Source organism: Marmota monax, unplaced genomic scaffold (assembly GCF_021218885.2).
Source record: "Marmota monax isolate L192 unplaced genomic scaffold, Marmota_monax_Labrador192_F-V1.1 WCK01_AAM20220418_F8-fsc00776, whole genome shotgun sequence".
In the NCBI taxonomy this organism is placed as follows: domain Eukaryota; kingdom Metazoa; phylum Chordata; class Mammalia; order Rodentia; family Sciuridae; genus Marmota; species Marmota monax.
In genome coordinates, this window is record NW_026692771.1 from 67,218 (window position 1) to 89,270 (window position 22,053).

At 44.4% G+C, this 22,053-nt stretch overlaps 1 protein-coding gene across 10 annotated transcripts in view; it reads left to right on the forward strand.

Moving 5' to 3' along the window:
- Positions 1-22,053, forward strand: part of Bbs12 (Bardet-Biedl syndrome 12) — a 53,578-nt gene that overhangs the window by 11,580 nt on the left and 19,945 nt on the right. Inside the window, exons 4-8 of one of the 10 annotated variants that reach the window (XR_009226982.1) lie at positions 4,686-4,773; positions 10,031-10,125; positions 10,735-11,018; positions 11,179-11,287; positions 14,602-14,743. The gene's annotated coding sequence lies outside the window, so the exon portion shown is untranslated. The other 9 variants (XR_009226983.1, XR_009226990.1, XR_009226987.1 and 6 more) reach the window with 9 other exon arrangements.

The following is a 22,053-nucleotide window of genomic DNA, read 5'->3' on the forward strand; positions in this document are numbered from 1 at the left end:
GTTCTCCTCTAGAAGGCGCAGTTTAGTGAGAAGGAAGGCTGTGGTGGGCTCCAGGAGTCCCGGTCCCGGGGGAAGTGCCATGGTTTCCATGATCGTGGCTTTGCAGGCCTCACATAAAAATGCATAAATAAAAATAAAGGTATTGTGTCCATCTACTACTTCTACAACAACAACAACTCTGTGTGTGTGTGTGTGTGTGTGTATCTGCTCTGTACTCCATTTTAAAAAAAATTTCTTGGTCCCTTTGTTTTCTTCCCACATACCCATGTAATAATTGTCAATATTTGGGGTACAGTTTCCCAAGGGGCTTCTGTGTGTCTAGATATGGAGATGGAGTTTATAGTCCAAAAATGGGATTGCCGCGCATGCTGTGTATAATCTACTTCTGTCCATTAGTCTCTCAAGTACTTTCCCCAGTATCCTATCCCCAGAGTCCTGTAAAATCATCCAGCATCACTTGTTCCAGCACAGTAAACTGCTGTGATTTACTTAGCCTGTGACCTGTCAGACATTGAGGTCAGACCCAGTGTGGAAGTTATTATGAACAAGGCCATCATAAGTGTATTTATAGCTGAATTTTTCCTGTTAGTCATCATTATTTCCTTTAGAAAAATTCTTAGAAATGGACCAACAGGTATCACGGATATCTTTAAGGTACTCTGAAATATTCTTGTCAGATTGTTCTCCAAAAGGCTCTACAATGTGTGTGCGTACACATGTATATCGCTTCACCGACCCTTGTCAACCTGGATGTTATCATTTTTATTCTGTTTGACCAGTGTGGGTGAGAATGCTATTTCCTTTTACTTAAACATTCTTTGACCATTAATGAGGGAGAAAACAGTGATTTTTTTTTCTTTTTAGAAATTATTTGTTCTAATTATATTTTCTAATTACATTTTTATGTTGTTCTAATTACATTTTTAAGCCATCTGGAATTTATTTTAGTAGACTATTTAAAGACTCTAAACTTTTCCAGTGGTTATTCAGTTGTCCCAACGTCATCATTCAGGTAACTCTTGCTGTGATGAGCAAGTGTGAGCAGAAAGAGGTCCATGTTCCTTCTCATTGCTAGAAGCATTCCATGCCTTTCTGATCATGAGGTCCTACTGCTCAGCATTGTATCATAATTTTTTCTGACACCATAGTGCTGTACACTAATGAAGAAAAGAATGTAGTTAGAAACTCATCGCCCTAAAAATGCTGGAAATTAAGGCAATACCCCGCTGGTAGAAGTCTCCCTGTGTCCAGTTTCTCTTCTAAAACCCTTCATTCCACCAAAGCTCGCTCTGAAAACTCAAAGATGCCGCTTTCCTTTGACCTGCAGGTGGCAGACGTCCGCCGTGGCTCTCAGGGCTTAGCCACAGGTTTACAGTCCTGGAGGAGAGAGGTTGGCAGAGGTCTGCCAGCAGGGATTTAGGGCAAAGGCCCTTGGGCAGATCCTTTTGTTGCTGTGTGTGTGAGTCCACAAAGCTGGCTCTGCAGGAGGGGGTTCTCTGGGCCGGCATCTCCCCTTACATACAAGGTTGAGGGAAGTCTCTCCTGCTCACCTGCCTGCTCTGAATTCTCATTGCCAGTTTCAGCCCTGGGAGGTTCTGAGTGGTAGGGAAAGGCACGTGAAGGGGAGCAGCTAGTCGGATGGGTGCTTCCTGAGGCAGTGTGAGGCCAGACCTCGCAGCACAGGGAACGGCAAGCTGAAAATGCCAAGTTAGGGAACTTTGTCACATTTCACCATAATTCTTAAGTTTTTAAGTAAAAATTAATTACCAAAAAGTCATACCATTTTTATAATATTACAGTTTCAAAAATTGGCCAATTATAGATTCAGACCATTATGATGGTGTTACTATCACCCGGAAGCCATTGGTGAGTGAAATAACTTCCTGAATGACCCTATCTGTCTTGACAGTGCGGCCCTATTATTAAATCCCTCCCTGGGCGGGGCAGGGCTCGGTGGCAGAGGCTTGCCTAGCTGGTGTGAGGCCCTGGGTTCTGGGTTCCATCCTCAGCACCACACGATCAGTCAGTCAGTCAATCAGTAAAAATTATTGTGTCTATCTACAACTAAAAAACAAAGGTTTCTAAACAGTGACAAAGATTGGAATGTGAAGGAATTGCTGTTTAATTGTAAAGTTCTAATGTTCAGAAATGACAGTTGCCACTGCTCATCATGGTGGTTGCATCTGGTGTTGTATCTCTGTGAAGGCTAAGACCGGTTGTTCAAGTTGCTGTGACTTGATTTTAATAGTTTGAACCATCTTCACAACATTTATTTTCCTTCCAGAATTGCTTTGTCAGATTTTTTTTTTCCCCATGTAATAATGGAATCTAGTGTGTGGCTTCCTGAAAAATATCTGACACTGCTCAAAACTGTCAAGATCATAAAAACAAAACAGTGCTGGACATGGTGGCTACACCTGTCATCCCAGCGACCTGGGAGGCTGAAGCAGGAGGATCACAAGTTCAAAGCCAGCCTCAGCAGCTTAGTGAAACCCTGTCTCAAAATAAAGAATATTTTAAAAGGGCTGTGGATGTGGCTCAGTGGTAAAGCATCCATGGGTTCAATGCCCAGTACCAAGAAAAAAAAATTGTTCATGCCAAGCAGAGCTCACAGGAGACAGGACAACTGAATATAACATGTCCTGGATGGGTCACAGAGCAGAGAAAGAAAAGATGTTAAGAAACACTAGAGAAATCAGAGTGATTTGGACTCAATATGGACTTGAGCTAATACTTACATATCAATACTGGCTCATTAATCGTGACAAATGTGCCAGAGTAATGTAAGATGTTAATAGTAAGGGAAGATAGACGTGGGGTGCCGTGGTGTGATTGTGTCCCCCCAGAATCAAGTGCTGGAACTCATCTCGGGGGCAGCAGTGTTGGAATGGGGCTGGTGGGGGTATTTAGGTCCCCATAGCTCCCGCCTCCTGAAGGCCCTAAGCAGGATCCTCCCTTCCACTCTTCTGCTGTGTGAGGCCCCGTCCTCCAAGGCCGCTCCTGATCCTGGACTTCCCAGCCTCCAGAGCTGTGAGAAGTAAATTCTCTTCTTTGAATCACTAGTGTGTGGTATTCTGTTACAGCTGCAGGAAATGGACCAAGACTTGAGGCACGTGGGATTTGGGGGGATATTTTCACACTTTTTCTGCAAGTGTAAAATCATCATGTATTTTAAAAATATGTTGGTGTGTTCAAACAACTAATACCACTCAATGCACGGAGGCTAATATACCAAGTAATAGAAACTGGTTTTCCAAGAGTGCCCAGCTGAGGAGGGGAAGCCTGTGGGCTCAGACTGAGGTGCTGCTGCCAAGAGCGCCTCGGAGCCACTGCCTTGCTGGGGAGTGCGGTGCATTCTCAGGGCTGAAAATGCCCAGGATGCGGACACGCCCCCTTGCTGCCGCTCCACTTGTCCTTGTGCAAAATCAATGCTGTTTCAGTGGAGACTTATTCACATTTTGGATTCCCTCTTTTCCTGGGCTGCTAGGGTACCATCAGGGTGAGGTGGCTTTCTGCAGCCAGCAGTCATGTGGGTGGACCCTATGCTCTGCAGGGAACGGCAAGCTGAAAATGCCAAGATAGGGAACTTTGTCACCACACGCTGTGTTGCCAGCGTGTGTGCGTGCAGGTATTTGATGGGCCACATAGGGTGTTCAACACTTCATCACAACATGGGCTTCGAGCAGGACACACACCTGCAGCTCCTCAGGCTGAGGCAGGAGATCATAAGGTGAAGATCAGCCTCAGCAACTTGATGAAATCCTATCTCAAAAAATAAAAGGCTGTGGGATGTGGCTCAGTGATAAAGTACACTTGGGTTCATTCTCTAGTACCCAGAACAATAAAGTGAAATATTTTGTTAGATTATTTTGCCCCACTGTAGGCAAATGCTTGTGTTTCAAGCGTGTTCAAGGTGGGCTAGGCTAGGCTAGGTGTGTTAATGCACTTTCCATTTACAATGAGCTCGTCAGGATGTAAGCCCTGTAAGTTGAGGATGAGTATAAAAAGAACTAGCCTCACCCCCAAGTGTACATAGTCACCTCCATCTGGAGCAAATGACCGGAAAAAATGTAAAGTTGATACTATTATATACCACAATATGTAACAAAGTCTTTTTTCAGGTGATTTTAAGGGTTTTTTTTTTTTAATATCTTTGTTTATTTTTATGTGGTGTCGAGAATCGAACCCAGTACCTCATGCACACTAGGCGAGCGCGCTACCACTTGAGCCACATCCCCAACCCCATTTTTTAAGTTTTTTTTCCTGAGATTTTTTTCCCCCCATTTCTTTTGCCATTTTTCTTGGCAGTCACATTAGAAATTTTCCCAGTATGTTTATCTGGTGATGTGAAGAAAATTCTCTGTACGCAGTCTGCTATGCAAGTGAATTGGGACACTCAGTCTGTTGACAGTATTAAGCACTGGTTTGATGTCCCAAAACAGTAGATGTGTTTCCTGTGTTGACCTCAGAGCAGACTCCTCAGCAGGCTTCCCCTGGGGTAAATGGTGAATAGCACTGGAGCAGGCAGCAGCCCCTCCCTCACCACTTAGCTGAACCGGAGGTTAAAATGGGTTCTTGTTAACATAGTTTAAATGTTTTAAATAGCATTAGTATTTCTTGTCTAAAAGTAATAGGCTTCTATTCATACAATCATTTATTTCCTTCAAATAATCATTTGTTTCTAGATTCTGAAACTTTGAGAATCTCATGGGCCAGTTGTCAAAATGCAGATCCCCAGAGCCAGAAGCTATCTTTTAATTGAAGCCTGATCAGGTAAGTTTCTTAACCCTAGCTACACAAAGAGACCCCCTAAGGAGCTTTTAAAACTACCTGTGCCCCAGAGCAGAAGCCAGGGACCAAGCAGGAGAGGAGGGAAGGGAAAGGCCGGGGAGTGAAGTTGACCAAATCATGCTGTGTGCACATATGAATATGTCACCTTGCATCCCAATTTTATATATAACTATAATGCACCAGTTAAAAATAAATAGAAGAAAGACTAAGAGAGGAAGGGGATCAAAGCTGGGCACTGTGGCACACACCTGTAATCCTAGCGGCTCAGGAGGCTGAGGCAGGAGGATTGCAAGTTCAAAGCCAGCCTCAGCAACTTAGCCAGGCCCTAAGCAACTCAGTGAGACTGTGTCTGAATAAAATATAAACGAGGACTGGGGATGTGGCTCAGTGGTTAAGAATCCCTGGCTTCAATCCCTGTTACCAAAGAAAGAAAGGGATCAAGGGAAGAGAGGAAGGCAGGAAAGAGGAAATAACAGGGATTGAATGGAGCAGAATATATGCATTTATGAATATTCCAAAATGAACCCCACTTTTATACATGACTATAATGCACCAAAAGAGAGGGTTTAATGAGAATAGTTTTAGAGATAAGAAAATTACCAATGCCTCAACATACCCCCATCACTCCTTAGGTTTTAATTTCTGATTGTGGGGTGGTGCCTACACACCAGGTTTTGTTTTGTTTTGTTTAATTCCCTGGCTAAGGCTAGTGTGCAGTCAGGGTCCAAAACTACTAGTTTTGTACATGGAACCAAAATTAACTAGAAAAACCTGTACGTACCTCTTTAGGTCTTTTTTAGACACATGGACTCTTGAATGTGGCAAGGGATCTCACCAGCATAAGGCTGAGTGAAAGAAGCCAGGTACAGAAGAGAAATAGTAATTAGGACTAACTGCTGACAGGTGTGGGGTTTATTTTGGCAATAGAAACATCCTGGAATTAGTGTTGATTACACAACATAGTGAATATACTAAAAAACATTTAGAGTGTACATTTTAGAGTGGTGAATTTTATGTCGATATAGACAAATAGCCTTAAATACTCCATCTTTGTAATTTCGGAAACAGGCATAGCTAAGCCAAAGTGTTGGATGCAGGGTAGAGGTTCTCTCTGGGGAGGAAGAGGGAGTGCAGGAGGGCTGGGGGCTGGCGCTACACTTACTCCTGACCTGGGGTGCACCTGGCAGTGTACAGAGGTCACTTTGTGACCATTTTTTGAGCCCTGTGTTCATGACTCATGCTTTGGGGAGACTCAGACATCAAGGGAAGATTAGAAGATGTCTACACTGAGAGTGAAGGAAGGCTGGCTGGGACTCTGCTTTAACCAGCAACCAAAGCAAGTTTCCAGAACATGGAGATGATTTTTGAGAGTAGAGGTCGTGATATTGGCGTGTTTATTACCAAAGAAGGGTGTAGAATTGTCTTTGAACTCTTGCTGTAAAATCAGTTCTGTCTTGGATATTATCTTGTGGTAACGGACAGATGATATTTGGGATCTAATTCAGTCTGCCTTTAATTTGTTCTACTTTTTATTCTGGAAATCAAAATGTCAAGAGCTTTGAATTCCCATGGCCTCACCATAGAAACTTGGGCAATTCATGTATTTTTAGTTGTGACAGGATTTGTTGTTGGAATCACAGAAGAATGCCACCACACCAGACTCGTTTCCTCCTTTAATGTCCTAATTTTACAGATGAGGAAACGGCTTATAGGATCTATAAGTTAACTACTGGTAAAGGCCATTCTCACATTTCTTTCCCCACCATTTCATTGTATTTAAGTTATATCTTTTTTTTCTAAGTATTTTAACTTGTTAATATATTTTTCGTAGGTATACTGAGGCATTTTAGCTTTTATTTATTTTCTTTAAAACTTTATGGTAGGGGCTGGGGTTGTGGCTCGGCGGTACAGCGCTCACCTAGCACGCGTGAGGCCCTGAGTTCGATCCTCAGCACCACATAAAAATAAATAAATAAAATAAAGGTATTGTGTCCAACTACAACTAAAAAATAAATATTAAAAAAAACTATATGGTAGGTGCTAGAGTTGTAGCTCAGTGGTAGAGCACTTGTCTTGTACACATGAGGCACTACGTTTGATTCCCAGCATCACATATAAATAAGCAAATAAAATAAGGAACCATCAACAACTAAAATAAATATATATGCTTTATGGTAAATAACTCAGTTTTTTTAGATTCCACTGTTTAAGCATCCTTTAATACATTATTAGCACAAATTTAAGAACTTCCTCAGGATCCCAAAACTCCTCCAAAATTCTGTTAGAACTAATATACAAATTTGGCAAAGTAGCAGGTTACAAAATAAACATACTTTCCTATAAAACCAATAGCTTGCTTATATACCAACAATGAATCTGCTGAGAAAAAATCAGGAAAACAGTTCCATTCACAATAGCCTCAAAAAAAAAAATATATACCTAGGAATAAATCTAACTAAGAAGGTGAAAGACCTCTGCAATTAAACTATACAACACTAAAGAAAAAAAATTGAAGAAGATCTCAGAAGATGAGATCTCCCATGTTCACGGATAGCCAGAAGTAATGTCGTTAAAATGGCCATACTACCAAAAGCAATATACAGATTTGATGTAATCCCCATCAAAATACCAATAACATTCTTCACAAAATTAGAAAAAAACAGTCTTAAAATTTATTGGGAAAAATTAAAGACCCAGAATAGTCAAATCAATTCTAAGCCAAAAAAGCATTGCTGGGGGTATCACAATACCTGACTTCAAATTATACCACAGAGCTATCCTAACAAGAACTGATTGATACTGGCACAGAGACAGGAGGATCACCAGTTCAGAGCCAGCCTCAGCAATGGCAAGGCACTAAGCAACTCAGTGAGACCCTGTCTCTAAATAAAACACAAAATAGGGCTGGGGATGTGGCTCAGTAGTCGAGTGCCCCTGAGTTCAATTCCTGCTAACAACAACAACAACAACAAAAAAGTACACATAGACCAGTCCAGTGGTTCAGAATAGAAGAAACAAAGACAAACCCACACATCTACAGTCATCTGATCCTTGATAAAGGTGCCAAAAACATGCACTGGAGAAAGAACAACCTCTTTAACAAATGGTGCGGGGAACACTGTTATTCATATGTAGAAGAATGAAACTAGATTCTTTATCTCTTGCCTGCACAAAAATCAACTCAAAATGAATCAAAGACCGCGGATTTAAGTCAGAAACCATGCAACTCCTAGAAGAAAACAGGGCAACACTCCAGCATATACGCCCAGGCAACGACCTTCTCTTTAGGACACCTAAAGCTCAGGAAATAAGGCCCAGAGTTGTTAAATGATATGACATCAAATTAAAAAGCTTCTGCACAGCAAAGGAAACAAGATTGTGAAGAGAGAACCTACAGAATGGGAGAAAATCTTTACTAACTTCACTTCTGACAGAAGATTAATAGCTAGAATGTATAAAGACCTCAAAAAACTTTACACAAAAAAAAAACTCCAATAAATTTGGCAAATGAATTATACAGACACTTCTCAAAAGAAGAAAAACAAATGGCCAGATATATGAAAAAAAAATGTTCAACATCATTAGCCATTAGGGAAATGCAAATTAAAAACTACACTGAGATTTCATCTCATCCCAGTCAGAATGGCAGCCATCAAGAATACAAATAATAAATACGGAGAGAATGTGGAGGAAAAAAAACCCTTTTACACTGTTGGTGGGACTGTAAATTACAACCACCACTATGGAAATCAGCACGGAGGTTCCTCAAACACAGGGCATGGAACCACCCCCTGGCCCAGCTTCCCCTCTCCTGGTACTGACCCCAGAGAGTCAACGTCATCATACCACAGTGGTCTGTACACACCGTGTTGACAGCAGCAATTGTCAAACTCTGGAACCAGCCTAGGTGTCCATCCAGAGATGAATGGATAAAGAAAATGTGGTATATACCACAATGGAGTTTTATTAGGCTGTAACGAAGAATGAAATTATGTCGTTTGCAGGAAAATAGATGGAGAACATAATGTTAAGTGAAAATAAGCCAAACTCACAAGTCAAGGGTCGTATGTTTTCTCTCATATGTGGAAGCTAAAGATGAAAAAGGAAAAGAAAGGTGAGGGTGGGTCTCATGAAAAAGGGAGATCAGTAGAAGAAAGGGCCCAAGGTGTGCAAGGTGGAGAGAAGGGGGGTGCTGGGGAGTGAATATTGGCTAAGTTACATTGTTGTGTTGTATTATATCCCACGTTATTAACAGCTATAATGCACCCATAAAAATGTGAAAAAACCCTTCTCAGTGCAAAGTACCTTTCTTTGTTTTTGTTGTTGTTTTACATTAATTTATTTATTTCAGTTAGGTATATGTGATAGCAGAATGCATTTTGATTCATTGTACACAATTGCAGCACAACTTTTCATTTCTCTGGTTGTACACCATGTAGCGTCACACCACATGTGCAGTCATTCATGTACCTAGGGTAATGACGTCCATTTCATTCCACCATCTTTCCTGCCCCCATGCCCCCTCACCACCCCTTCCTTCTCTTTGCCCAATCAAAGTTCCTCCATTTTTCCCATGCTCCCCCCCATTATGGATCAGCATCCACTTATAGAGAACATATTTGACATGTGGTTTTTTGGGATTGACTTACTTCACTTAGCATGATATTCTTCAACTCCACCCATTTACCTGCAAATACCATAATTTTTTTCTCTCTTTTAATACTCAGTAATATTCCATTGTGTATATATACCACAGTTTCTTTATCCATTCATCTACTGAAGGGCATCTAGGTTGGTTCCACAGTTTAGCTATTGAGAATTGTGCTGCTGTAAACATTGATGTGGCTGTGTCCCTGTAGCATGCTGTTTTTAAATCTTTTGGGTATAAACTGAGGAGTGGGATAGCTGGGTCAAACTGTGGTTCCATTCCCAGTTTTCCAAGGAATCTTCATACTGCTTTCCATGTTGTCTGCACCAATTTGCAGTCCTACCAGCAGTGTATGAGTGTTCTTTTCCCCACATCCTCACCAACACTTTATTGTTGTCTATGTTCTTGATAACTGCCATTCTGACTGGAGTGAGATGAAATCTTAGAGTAGTTTTGATTTGCATTTCTCTAATTTGTTGTGTTTTAGTATTGGTATTATTTTCTTTCTTCCACCTTATACTGAGTTTTCTAAAATGGTAATACTCCAAGAGAATACCCATCCCCCCTTCCTCATGCCGTTTCCTTTTTTAGCCACAGGTTGGTAACAGCTGTTGACCGCTGGGTTCACTGTACCTCCCATTCTACTGCTGAGATGACAGCAAGGAGCCCTGGGCCTCCTGTTTCTAGTATGCTTTCCACTTCCTTTGCAGCAGTTTGGCTAATGAGTGAACACAGCAGAGTTCATTTGGGGGAATCACCAATGCTCTAACTATAGAAAAGATCTGGAAGTAATTGTTCTAGTGTCAGGCTTCAGACATTCATGCCTGGAGGTGTCCAAGTGGGGGGCACCCACTTCATAAAGGGAACGAATAATAAATTCTGTTACTCTGTGTTTCTTAATGCACATTCTGTCCTCACCTGTTATTTAAATGTGCCCCAAAGCTCATGGGTTAGACACTTGAAACCCCAAAGCGAGGGTGCGGGGAGGTCGGGCCCGGTGAGAGCACTGATGTCTCTTAGCTCCGGGGCGGGCTCTCTGCTATGGGCCAGCAGTGCCAAGGCCCTCCCCAGATGCCACTGTCCTGCTTTAGAGTTCCCAGCTCTAGAGCTGGAGCTGGGCAAATGGCCCCACTTGGGCTTTCTGCTCTAGCTCTGAGAACAGACCTAAGACAGTGATATCATTCATGATCTGCACATTTGCAAAGGCAAAGAGGCCTGGTCTTTGCCTCAGCTCCTGGGGTGGGCTTGCAGCCCTTGGAATGTGCTTTCTGGTCAGAGTGCCTTTGTCTTTCCAGGGACGGGGGACCACCTTCATCACCTAGCAGTGCGAGGGCTGGAGAATAAGGGCATGAGCCCACCCAGTGAGGAGTGGACCTGGAGGTGTGGGTGAGGTGCCCTGAAGCCTGCACTCCTGGGGCTCATGTGGTCTGTCTCCTTACTGCAATAAGCCACAGTGTGAACATGGCACTTTCACTGAGTCATATGAGACCTTTTGGTGGATCATTGAACCCGAAGGTGGTCTTGGAGACAACAAAATGGCCTTGGCACTACCAAACTCTGTTCGGGTATGAAAGAAAAGGTTGGCACCTTTATCAAGTTAATCTAGGTTATGTTAGCAAATTGATTATCTATTTGCTTCCCAAAGCTCTAGGAAAAGGTAATATTTTTATTTTTTTATTTTATTTTTTTTGAGAGACAGAGAGAGAATTTTTTAAATATTTATTTATATTTTTTTTTAGTTTTCGGCAGATACAACATTTTTGTTTGTATGTGGTGCTGAGGATCGAACCCGGGCCGCACGCATGCCAGTGAGCGCGCTACCACTTGAGCCACATCCCCAGACCAGAGGTAATATTTTTAATGGTGTATATCTTAGTTGATTTGTGCTGCTATAACAAAATACTTACAGATGAGAAATTCATAGCAATAGAAATTTATTTCTCACCATTCTAGAGGCTGGAAGCCCAAGATCAAGGCAGCAGATTCAGCATCTGGGGAGGGTCTTCTGAGATTCTGCTAGGAACCCTGTTGCTGTAGCCTCGTGTTGCAGAAGGACTAGAGGACAAAAAAGGACCTAGCTAGTTTCCTCTAGATTTTTTGGGATCCATTCATGAGGGCTCTCCTCTCATGACCCAGTCTCCTCAGCCCACCTCTTAATACTATCCCATTAGTGATTAAGTTTCCATGTAAATTTTAGGGGGACACATTTAAAGTAAACGTAAGGCCATTTATGTCAAAAATAAATGGTGGCCAGATTTCACCTACTCTGACTGTGAGTTCTGTATCTGTTTTCTTCCCTTGGGTTATATTGTTCATGCCTTCCTCGTTTATTGGCCACATCAAAAATTGTTGCAGGGGGTGCGGCAGTGGGAGGGGGGTGAGGTAGGGGTGTGTGTGGGGGGGTGGCTGGAGTTGTGGCTCAATGGTAGCACGCTTGCCTAGCATGTGTGAGGCCCTGGGTTCAATCCTCAGCACTACATAACATAAAATAAAGGTATTGTGTCCTACTACAACTAAATAAACAAAATATTTTTTAAAAATTGTTGATGGCTTTAGCACCCCTTAAAACTTTCTCCTGGCTAGTTTCCATGAAGTCGAAGGCCCAAGAGCTGAGGCCATAGTCCACAGGTGTCTTGAGCCCTGACACCCAGCATGGTTCTGGATTCCTCTGTAGGAGAAGGGGCCGAGGCAGATTGTCAGCAGAGAATGCTGGAGAAAGAGGCTGAGCGGCCCTGCCCTCCTGTGCTCTTGCTCTCTGGTCTTTCTGAACCTCTGCTTCACTGTGGCACAGGGTCTAGACCTGGTCGTTCAGCCTCTCCCAGCTGCCTTCATTCATGGGAAGATGCTCTTCTCAAGGGAAGCCTTGTGCAGAAGCCCCAGCAAGCTGATGTCGGAGGGGAGGGCACAGGGCGCTGGACCACCTCCTGCTGACGGCCCTGCCCACTCTCCTTGTCCCAGCACCGCTGGGCACCCGCTGCGCTAGTCAGCTGCCACAGACCTGTCGGCCTCACAGTACTGTCTTCTCGAAGCAACAGCAAAATGTGTTTTACATAGGATGACCCCAGATACTGTCTGATGGGCAAACAAATTTTGTTGGATTCACAGTTTTGCTTTGCATTTTTAACACGGCATCTGCAGTGTACAGTGGAATTCAGTTCAACTTCTGAAGAGACAGAACAAAGGACAAAATAAATTGGAAGCCGAAGCCATCATTCTCCTCCTCCTTTTCCAACTTCAGTCCTGTTAATGCTAAATAGATGGTGAGACATAACAAGCCCAGAAAGCTCCGTGACCTGGGCGCTCATCTTACTTATTATCTTTTTTTTTTTTTTTTTTTTTGACGACATTGGGGATTAAGCTCAGGGCGCTCTAACACTGAGCCACATCCCCAGCGGTTTTTATTTTCGATCTGAGACAGCTGCCCAGCTGCCCTTCCACTCAGGACCTCTCGCTCAGCTTCTGAGTTCTGGGATTGAGGCGTGGCCGCGCCCAGCTCTGGGTGCTTTGTTCTGCTGGGGGCTGCCATCTTGAGTCTGCTGGGAGAAAAAGAACTCAGTGAACATGATATAGTAAAGCAAAACCAAGGGCTAGACTTAAAGTGCTTCCAGAACAGACTTCAAACAAGTCCTCTTAAAGGTCTTTGGAAAACACTAAACCAGGATCGAGTATGAGCACTATTCTGTGCTGTGTCTAACAATGAGTATTTCCATGGCATAAAATGCTAAATACTTTATGAGTAGTATGTTAATAAATATACGACTATTACTACTAGTCTACACTTGTGTGTTCGATATATTTGTATTGCAATTACTAATGCATTTGAACTGAAGCATTCACAGCCTTATTTCTTACTTGTTTCTTTCCTTTTTGTTTTCTTCGCTGCTATTTGTCACTGATCCGCTAGCTAGAGGAAGGTTATACGTTCAGTTTGTATTCTCGAGTGATTACTCGATTTTAACATGCATATTTACGTTCCCGGCATTAATCAGCGTATGACCGTCCTCTCAGACATCCTCAGCATACAGCTGTGCCTCCTGGACCTGGGCCAGTGTCTCCTCTCACATGCCTGGGTGGAGGCAGACACATCCTTGCCCCCGCTGCAAGGGGCAGTAGCCTGCACTGCTTCTCTTCTGAAGCTGCGGATAGTCTGGTCCTCGCACTGCAGTCTTCCTTAGTGGTCCTGTGAGGCTTGTTTTCTTCTTGGATTCCTCTCCACCTCCACAATCTGACTTTGTCTCCTCTGTTTTAAACATGTCTGGGTCTCCAGTATTGGTCCAGGCTACCGTGTTGACCGCAAGTCTCAAAGACTTCTTACACATCATCCCAGCACGTGTAGAGCTGTGATGGCTAATCCACACCATCGCTGGGAAAGATGAAAGAGAAATTTTACTTCACATTTTCTGACCTAAGATCTACCATGATTTCTCTTACCCCCTCAGTTATTTCCTGAAGTCATTTCTGGGCTCCTGTTTGATTCACAGCACATTAGTCAAGTTCCGCCTTCTGAGGACAGCTCTGTGGACTCCCTGCGTCCCAGCGTGTTACCTCATTTCTACAGCATAGCTTCTCTTTTCTTTAATATTTTTAGTTGTAGATGGATACAATATCTTTATTTTACTTATTCATTTTTATGTGGTGCTGGGGCTTGAACCCAGTGCCTCACACATGAGAGGAAAGCTCCGTACCACTGACCTACAGCCCCAGTCCTCCCCCTCCTCCCCCTCTTGCCCCTCCTCCTCCCCCTCTTCCCCCTCCTCCTCCCCCTCCTCCTCCCCCTCCTCCCTCTCCTCCCCCTCCTCCTTCTCCTCCTCCCTTTTTCTTCCTTCTTTTGTTTTGATACTGGGTAGTTGAACCCAGGACACTTTACCACTGAGCCACATCATCAGTGCTTTTCATTGTTTATTTTGAACAGGGTCTTACTAAGTTGTTAGCACCTCATTGAGGCTGGCCTTGAACTTAGGATCCTCCTGTCTTAGCCCCCTAAGTTGCTGGGACTACAGGTGTGTACCGTCGTGCCTGGCTCTACCAGAGTGATTTTTCAGGAGTTGCTTTAAGCATCTTTTATTCCACACCCAGTATCAAGGGACATGAAAGCAGTGAGGGCTTGAATGATCTATCGGAGGCCCAGGTTTACTGAGCCCCCCAACTTTTACCTCTCTTAGGTGGAAGTAAAGACTGTCTGTCACCTTTACTCATGAGTCCACAAAAACGAACTGACTCCTGAAAACCAAGGGCAAGAGCTTTCCCTGAGTGCCATCAAAGTAACTGACTTTTGAGAAATTATACTGTTTCGCAGTGTTTCAGGTAAATGCATTTTTTTAAAGAATTATTCTCAGTTTCACTGTGTTGGTATTTCCAGATTCTCAGTTCACACTGTTCTAGAATGTATCCTGATGTTCGTTATTCATTCAGTAAACTTTTTTGGGGGGGCTGCTATTCAGTGCTAACCACTAGAATCACAAAGATAAGGGAGAGAATAAATACCCGGGGAAATGGGTGCCAGGGTGCCACACACAGACCTTGCTAGGAATCCCTGAGGAGGAGCACCCACTCCCTGGAGGAGGGTGGGACAGAAAGGGTGCACGAGTTCAAAGGCCTGGGCATGTCAGCACAGCGCAGGTCTGTCCGTGCTGGGCGTAAATAGAAAGGGCGACTGGAAGGGACCGTCTCCCCAGATGCAGGTGTTTGTACTCATTCTGGAAGCACTGGGAAGCCTAGGAAAGGCTCTAAGCAGAGAAGCAGATTTTCTCTAGCTACAGATCTTCTCTAGTTAATCTGCTCATGGGGACTTGATCTTATTCACATGCGAGGGCCCCACCTCCATAGAGGCCCTCTGCAAATCTAAGCATTTTTAATGGAGGGAGAATAAAATGACTTCTGCGTAAGATAGAGACTAGTTTTACAAGGTTTCTCTTTACGTTGCAGTGGCTCAAAAGGCCTTAATAAAAACGAGGGCCCCGAACTTATTCTTACTGTGAGCAGAGCATGCTGTAGCTGACCAGAGTGGGCAGAGTCCTGGTTTTGAATACAGCAGTCCCCGTGGGTTCCGTGGCATCCCTCAGAGCCTCTCTTCATCCTGTTGATGATCTGGTCCTTGGCCCTTTTCCTATTCCTTCTGAAATCCAACATTTTACCTTTAAAGCATTCTACCACATTCACAAATGGGGTCAAGAATGAAAAAAATGGTTGATTTTATAAACATTTTAGAATAGCATTTTCACAGGAAGTCCCTAAATGCCATGTGCTTTCTTGAGGGCCTTGGTACAGAGGTATATTTATGCCCTTCAGAGAGTCAGAGTCATATAGAGAAAATATATTATTCTCTGCTTCATTCCAATTTTGTTATTAATAAAATGTGTATGGAATATTGAAACAAAATTTAAAATAGTATTAATTTATTTTCCTGGTGGTGATGGTGATTGTTTAATTCGTTGACAGTTAAGTGACCAGAAAGAAAAAAAAAATCATGAATTTTGTCTTATATATTTTAATAACTTGAAACAAGTTTTGCCAAATAATCTATACTTTTACTGACACATGAGCTAAAATTCCAAATGTTTGCTGTATGTTTGCCTCTGTGCCAACACAGGTTGTCCTTACAAAGCATTGCTGTTCTAATTGAGATATATTTATTGATGGTATGGCTGAACTTGTCGAGGTTGATTAGGAGCATGGATGACATATAGCTAATGTGCTGATTCCATGTATTTATCACTAACGGGAGCCTTATACTGTATATAAGTGTTTACTTTATACTGTACATATTTTTAAGTTTATGAAGTTATAGTAATTAAGAAGACAGTGTGTTACCAGCATGGCATCATCAAACAGACCAATGATGCAGGAAAATAGCTTCACAGTAGGCCCTATCACATCACAGAAACCTAACTCGTGAGGCAGTAGAGTCTGATGGAAAGTAGCTCTCCCCAGGCCCAACAGTGAGCCTCGGGCCTTAGACAAATACGGAGTGTCAGTGACTGCAGGAGTGTAAATGTGATATGTCACAGCCTAGATGTGAAGCACAACAGCTTTGGGGACAGGAGAAACCCTTGCCCTTGGGTTATACGAAGAATTCTGAGATATGATACCAAGAGTATGACTCTTTTTAAAAAAATTAATAAATTGGACTTCAAAATTAAAAGTTTGTGTTCTGAAAATCCCTGTTATAAAAATGAAAAATAAGTCACAGACTGGGAGGAATATTTACAAGTCATGTTTGTGTACAGAAATGCAAATAACTCCTCAAAGTCAACAATTAAGAGAACAACCAATGCCCTAAAATATGGATAAAGGTTTTTGAAAAGATGTGTTACCAAAATGCCTCAAACCAAAATTCAATTTTTTTTAGTATATTCAGAGAGTTGTGCAATCAGTCTTTAGTAGATTCATCGAGTTGGCTGGCCAGCAGAAAGATCCAGCATCATTTGTCAGTAGACTAATACAAGAAAAATGCAAGTTAAAACCATAGTGAGATACCACTACATGCCTATTACAATAGTTAAAGTTGTTGGGTGGATAATGCAAATTACAAGGATATTGAGGAACTGGATCTCTCATGCAAACTGGTGGGGTGCAAATGAGCATAGCCATTGTGGAAAAGATAAAGTTGACCATACACTTACAGTCTGACTCAGAGATTCTTCTCCTACATTTTTACCCAAGTGAGATGAAACCTGTGTTCACATACACATTTGTATGCCAATGTTTACAGCAGCTTTATTTAGAATCTTGCAAAACTGGAACAATCTAGATGTCCCCAGCTGGGGAAACTGGTATACCCGTAGGAAGGGGCATGGGATGCACATAGGTGAGGCTCAACACACGGCTCCTCGTCGGGCGGTTCTATTCCCAGGCCATCCCGGGGAAGGCAAAGCTCCAGGGAAGCACAGGTCAGTGGCGGCCCAGGGATCAGGAAGGACTCACACCCACAGGTGGGCGAGAGGATGTGCCCTGCTTAGAAAACAACCTGGCCGTTCCCGCGCAGTCTGCAGGGTTGCCACGCAGCCCAGCAGCCCACTCCTGGATGTTGAAAACCTACGTCCACACAGAAACCTGGGCATGATATTTACAGCAGCATTATGATAGCCAGGTGCCCATCAACTGGCAAGTGGGTACATAAAATATAGAATATCTAATACCATAAAATACTACTGGTAATAAAAAGAAACGAAGTACTGATACGTGCTGCAATGTGGATGAACCTTGAAAATAATGTGCTGAGTGAAAGAAGCCAGTCACAAAGGACACAGGACTCCTTCTATATAAAACGCCCAAACAGGCATATCCATAGAGGCTGAACGGTCAGCGGTTGCCTTGGACTGGAGAGTCTGGGGTCAAGTGGGCGGTGGCTGGTGGGGCTTCCTCTGGACTGATGGAGCGTCCTAGGCTGATCATGGTGGTGGCTGAGTGTGCTGTCTGAATGTGTGAGAATCACTGAAGTGAGCGGCGTGCAGGGCACGTGGACTGTATCTCAAGGAAGCCATTGTGAAACTGTGGAGTGCAGAGTGCGGTCTTGCTCCTGTCAGGACGGGCGCAGCTCGGGGGCAGCACTGCCCAGCAAGTGCACAGCCCTGAGCTCCATCCCCAGGGGGCAACTGAGAAAGGGAAGGAGGAAAGAAACCTGAGTGATAAAAACGAGGTCAAGACTAGAGTTGTGATGAAGACTGAGGAGCTACTGAGGGAGAAGATCCAAGGGTTAGCCATGTAAAAATGTGGAAATCTGGGTGTCAGAAGGCCCCCAAGTTAAAAAAAATCAGAAATAAAATATTTTCAACAAGTATGTAAAGAAAGTATCTTTACTATGGGGAGAGCTCACACAGATCAATAAAGAAATCATTTGTCTTATTTGATTAATAAATGTATATTATATTCCTATTTATTTTTGCAATGAAATAATTAAATAATTAGAAGCAATAACTGAGGGCTGGAGTTGTAGCTCAGTGCTTGAGCACTTGCCTCGCAAGTGTGAGGCACTGGGTTCGATCCTAGCACCACGTAAAAACAAATAAAGGCATTGAGTCCATATACAACTAAAAAAATTACAGAAAAAACACAATAACTGGTATAACTGCCACATTGTGTTCTCTACAGTTTGAAGAAAATTGACAGAAAGTGTGATTTACTCTTACTTCAGGAATGAGCATGAGTCTTCTTCCTGCCCTAACTCAAAGAGTCCTGGCTGCTTGGTTGAACTCTTTATGGCGACTTCTTTTGATTTCTCACCTGTGTCCATTCAGCAGGCAAGGTGACGCCCAGGCCAAAGGCTGCCGGTCTGGCCCGTGGAGACAGGGGCCCTTTAGCGTTGGGCAGTTTGTTGCTTATGTAGACTACAAAAAGGAGCGACCCAAGGTGCTAGTGACCGTGGGCACTGGGAAGGACCAGGAGGAAACAATCACCCTGTGATGAGGCCAGCGCCGTGCCCTGCTGTGAGGAGCGAGGGGTAGCGCAGCGAGGGGGAGAGACCCCCCGTCAGTCTCCTTGAAGACAGGGAGCAGCAGAACTGTTGGCTGTCGCCAGCTCAAATGCTCACCACCTTAGGGAGGGGCCACCCTGTCAGGCCAGACTGCAACCTCAGCCTGTCCCATGTGGCCACTGGCCTCTCCAGGACACAAGGCCACCAGGACCCTGGACAACACGTCCCAAACCCCTTCATGGTCTGCAGAGGCCGTGGTGCCTGCTAATGTGCAGTGGCACTTTCCGGCTTCTGAAGGCAGCCTGTGAGCTCCATCTGTACAAAACGCCTGAGGCCTCCTCCCTGTTCCCACCCTGCCACCAGGAGTGACAAGTGTGCACTGACCATTACTATGTGATAACCAGGACGTGGCCCCTGGAAGCAGCAGCCCTGCCCAGAGTGTCACGACCTGTGTGGCAGGAGCTCCCTGCTCTCTGCCTGGCTCTCAGGAGGCCCAGGACGGCCGTGGCCAGGAGGACTGCCATGCGCACGGTGCGTTGGCCCTGCTCCCCGTGGCCGCTGTCTTCAGAAGCTGGCTGGCTGCCTCATGTGTCAGAATCAGTAAGAATGCCTGGGCGAAAGCCCTTCTGTTCCCATCACTGTTACACCAACGGCCACAGGAGCAGAGAACTAGGAAACCACAAGACTGTCCCAGACAGAATTCACAAGAGAAGTGGGGCACCCAGGCCTGCTTCTCTGTGCCAAGCCACCTGACCCGTGTGCTTTCCAGACTTCAGGTGCACCAGTTAGACTCCAGGCCTCCGTAGTCAGTCACAGAGCAGGGACCCCAACCAAGGACCTTGTTACTTAAAGAGAATCTGCAAATTAGCTCCCTTGAGTAACCATCAGTAGGTTAACATCTTCTGACAGGAATTTGCATTTTATTACCTTCTACCTTGCGTAATTGATGAAAACTAAATGAGATTATTAATGTTCTGTGAATAGTGTAATACTTGGCTAAACCTTGCCTCTAAAAGCATTATACTTGCTCCCATTAAATTTACATTGTTCAGTGATGAAAGTTCTCTTAGGCAGTCTCCAAATATGTCTGCGTGGTCAGAAGAGTGCTTCATTAACTCACTTTAAACAGAGTGCTGGATCACTGGGCTTGGAAACTTTTCCAAACTAGAATTATCATTGTCCTATTCTACAGGGTAACACTTTGAAATATCCATTGTTTGTCCAGATGATGAAGACTGACTTCATACAATTACAGCAGCCAGATACGGCTGGGTAACAAACAACCCCTCAACCACCAGTGGCATCAAGAGCACTTGGCTCCTGGGTCTTTGAGGTGGCGAGGTGGTTCTGCCTGGCCCCTGGCACCCGGCTGACTTTGCTTACTGCTGCAAGTCTAGAGATAGCTTGACTAGCTCTGCTCAACACATAACGTGGTCCTCCCTTACCAGGGTTGGGCTTCATGAGAGTGCAAAAGCCATGTGCCTTCAACAGAGATTGTGCTTCAGATTTTGCATTTTGGTCCTTATTGACCTTTTTGTGTTTTAATTTTCTCCTGGACTACCATATGCTGTATGATTCTCTTGGTGCTGGGCAGAGGCAGAGAGCACTAGCTCGCATTTCACCAGCTGGGGCTCTACAGTGCACTGTCGTAGGCACGATGTTCAGTGGGGTGAGTGTGTCAAATGTATTTTAATGTGTGGGCCAATGAGACAGAGGGCAGCACGCAAAACTCACGAGATAACAAGCAGGGTTGCAGGGCCAGAGGAGGCGGGTACACCGGGACATGTGTACTCAATTCTGGGTGGGGGGCATGGGAGACCGGGAGCTTGGAAACCCAGGGTAGGTTTAGAGAAGTATGCCCACGTCCCATGGACACGTAGTGCTCAAGAGCGATCTGTGTGGGGTGGGGGTCCCGGGACAAGTCAGGTCCATTGCATATAGCTATCCCATGAGGGGGTGGCCACCGGGAGGCAGCTATATAAGGAAGATGCCTGGATGGACTTCCTTGAGAAACTGAGAGAAGGCAGAAACTAGACATTGTGCCCTGCGTGACTAGGTCCTACTTCTGGTTGGAGAAAGACCACTTTATAACCTGGTGCAGTTGTGCACACCTGTAATCCCAGGACTCCAGAGGCCGAGGCAGGAGGATTGAAAGTTCGAGGGCAGCCTCAGCAACTTAGTGAGACCCTGTCTTGCCGCAATCTGGCTGGGCACAAATCACTGAGCCGCCACACAGCACTTGTATCTTCAAACAGGAAGCTTTATTGCCTGAACTCCAACAGCACTCCAGGCACACTCCCCGGGAACTCTCCCGAACGCCACCCACGCGGCCTCCAGGAACACCACACACCAACCAGAACTCCCCCACCCCCCAACTCTTCCAGAACACCACCTGGCTGCGCGCTCATGGAACCCGCAAGAACTCAACGGGAACTCCAAAGTAGCGGGCGCCCGAGTCGGACAGCAGGGGTCTATATACAATTGAGTCAATCCAGCATCATCTTAATGGCTCGCCTCTCAACCATTACTTCTGGCAAAATGCCAGGGGCCATTCCGACTCAGCTGTGGCTCTCAACACTGTCTCAAAAGATTTTTTTAAAAAGGGCCTAGGGTGAAGCTCAGTGGCAAATCACTTGCCTAGCATGTGTAAGGCCCTGGGTGCCACCCCTAGCACCACAAAAAGAAAAAGTCCAACTTATATTCAAAATGGATGCCAAGACAACATAAAATCATACGAATCTGCTCTGCACAATCACACTAGATATTTGCCTCCTAACAACGAGGGGCACTTACTAAATCTTTGTTAAACTTAAGCTCTGCAAGGATGCTGACTGTGTCCTGGTGTCTTAAGACTGCTGAAGATAATGGCATGTACTGTCAAGGAGGTGTCACTTGGTAAGACAGCAATGCGGAAATGCAGCATCTGAAACTACAAAGAACACTCAGATTTAAACATCCTGAGAGCATCTTTTGCTCTCAAGAAGCCAGGTCTGTCAAGAGCCTAGGTCACCTTCATAAGGAAGATGCTGGGGACACCAATGCACGCTGCCATCATGTCCCAGTCAGGTTGATGCAGGTGTGTGATTTTGCTGTTGTTTGGTGCTGAGGACTGGACCAGGCCTAGCCTGCCGAGCACACACTTGGCTGGGGCCCAGCACCATGATCACTTCTCTCTGTGGGTACAGTGAGACCATAAGATGTA